The sequence below is a fragment of the Schistocerca serialis genome, unplaced genomic scaffold, assembly GCF_023864345.2.
Source record: "Schistocerca serialis cubense isolate TAMUIC-IGC-003099 unplaced genomic scaffold, iqSchSeri2.2 HiC_scaffold_1187, whole genome shotgun sequence".
NCBI lineage: Eukaryota > Metazoa > Arthropoda > Insecta > Orthoptera > Acrididae > Schistocerca > Schistocerca serialis.
The window spans coordinates 10,001-12,500 of NW_026047389.1; the positions used below are offsets into that span (position 1 = coordinate 10,001).

General features: G+C 64.1%; 1 pseudogene; it reads left to right on the top strand.

Moving 5' to 3' along the window:
• LOC126434362 (large subunit ribosomal RNA) overlaps window positions 1-2,500 on the top strand; it is a 7,958-nt pseudogene that overhangs the window by 2,881 nt on the left and 2,577 nt on the right.

The following is a 2,500-nucleotide window of genomic DNA, read 5'->3' on the forward strand; positions in this document are numbered from 1 at the left end:
AAGGTGGCCAAGTGGCGGCGGTGTGGCTGCATCCGGACTTGGCTTCTCGAAGTGCGGTCTTGATGTAGTCGTGCTGCTGCTGCGAGGTGCCTTCCTTGGGTTATAGTTACAGGGAGAGTGATGCGCAATACATGGGCCTAGCCCTCTTAGCCTCTCCTCTCCTGCGGTCTTCTCCCCTTCTCGTGGGCCCGCTGATTTCGCAGAGTGGAAGACCGCACCAGGGGCTTGGGGGGGTTACCAGCCCCCCCTCGCACTATCCCTTTTTTAGTTGGGGGCAGTAAGCAGAGAATAAGTGGTGGCCCTTCCGCTGAAGGTGCCACCCCAACTCCCCCAGCACCTAGCCGGCCAACCGGCCGTGCCGAAAATCTTGTAACTTTTGCAGCTATGTATACCTGTAGTGAGTGCCACCGCAGCTTTACAACCAAGAACGGTCTCGGGGTCCATCGCCGCCGCCAACATCTTGCGGCCGCCAACGCGGAGATCGTCACGGAGAGGCATCGCGCGAGGTGGACGGAGGAAGAAGTCCTGTCGCTCGCCAAGGCAGAGGCCGAACTGTTCCTCGAGAGGGACGCCCGGTTCTTCTTTGTAAATCAAGAGCTCATCAGGATGTTCCCCGACCGAACGCTTGAGGCAATCAAGTGCCGACGGCGGCAAGCTGCCCACAAGCAGCTTGTCCGCCAATTCATGGAGGCGCTTGAGATCGGTCGGGGGGAAGAGCCGGCGTCCCGCCGGGGAGCGGCGAGCCCGCTGCCTGATGCGGGCGAGGCCGCTGCGCCGCCCGTCGACGCAGCCGAGGACTTCGCGGCCGACACCACCGGGCCGCCGCCGGAGGGGCCGACTGACGCCGCCATCTGGGAGCATCTGGCGGGGCTACCCGCTTCCGCCCAGCGTTTCTCTGCCCTGGATCGTGTCATCGGTCTGGGGCGGGGCACGCCGCCCGATGTCATCCTGGGCATGCTCCCGGATGCCCTTGCGTCGGTCGGGTCCAGAGGGGAGGGATCGATCACCAGGACACAGCGGCCGCGCCAACCATCGAAGCGGCCGCCTGCCGCGCCGCCGACGCAGAAGCGCAAGCGGCGCCGCTGGGAGTACGCGAGAACGCAGGATGCCTTCCGACGGTCGCGTGCGCGTTGCGTGCGCGGCCTCTTGGATGGCACCCTGCTCCAGCCGCCACCTGCCATCCCTGGTCTGCTGGACTTCTGGGCGGACCTCTTCACCAAGAAGCCCATCTCCACCGCGGGCTTCATTCGTGACCGCCTCCTCCCGCACTCAGAGCCTGTCGCTCTCGAGTGCATATGGGGGCCGGTCACACATGAGGAGGTCGCCGCCGCGTTGCCGCCCAGGGGATCAGCAGCCGGGCCGGACGGCCTTACCCCAGCGGAGTTGCGGCGTCTGCCGCACGAAGTCCTGGTGAAAGTGATGAATCTCTTCCTTCTGGCCCGCGCCCTTCCGGAACGCCTGCTTCGCGCGCGGACGTCCCTTCTCCCGAAAACGGCTGCACCAACATCCCCCGCTGACTTTCGCCCCATTACGGTCTGCTCGGTGTTGGCGCGGACCTTTCACAAGGTTCTCGCGTCACGCCTGATGCGCGCTTGTGCTGTGGACGAACGTCAGCGGGCATTCATCCCTCGGGATGGGATGTTGGAAAATACCTTCATTTTGGACACTGCTCTCACCGACGCAGTTCGCTCCTGCCGCTCTGTCTTTGTGGCATCGATCGACGTATCTAAGGCATTCGATTCGGTAGATCATGCTGCCCTTCGGCCCGTGCTGAAGGCGCATGGCCTGCCGGATTGCTTTGTCGAGTATGTCGAGCGGTGCTACGAGGGCAGCACGACAGTGATAGCGGACGGCGCCGGCGTGGGCGTGTCTGTGCAGCCAGCACGGGGCGTTCGCCAGGGCGATCCCCTCTCCCCCCTCCTGTTCAACTTTGCGGTGGACTACGTTTTAGGCCAACTGCCCTCCCACATCGGAGCTCGGATCCTCGGTCGCAGAGTCAACGCTGCGGCCTTTGCAGATGACGTCTTGCTGTTTGCAGCGACCCCGAGGGGCTTGCAGTCCCTCATCGACGCAGCTACCGCAGCCCTCGCCCACCTGGGGCTGCAGATCAACGCCCGGAAGTGTTTCACCCTCGCCTTAGTCGCGTCAGGGCGCGAGAAGAAGGTGAAGGTGGACAGCAATGTCACCTTCACAGCAGGCAATACCACCATGCCTGCCCTGCGTGTGGGTGAAACCTTCCGGTACCTGGGGCTGCAATTTTCCACGGCGGGTCGCTGTGTCTTCAATCCACGTAGCCACCTGGTGGAGCAGCTTGACGTCATCTCCCGAGCTCCGCTGAAGCCGCAACAGCGCCTCCACGCTCTCACCAACGTACTTCTCCCTGGCCTGTACCACGGGCTGGCCCTCAGCCGCACCCGGGTGGGTGCATTGAAGTCGGCCGACGTTACCATCCGGGCCGCCGTCAGGAGATGGTTCCGCCTTCCGGCGGACACCCCCCTGG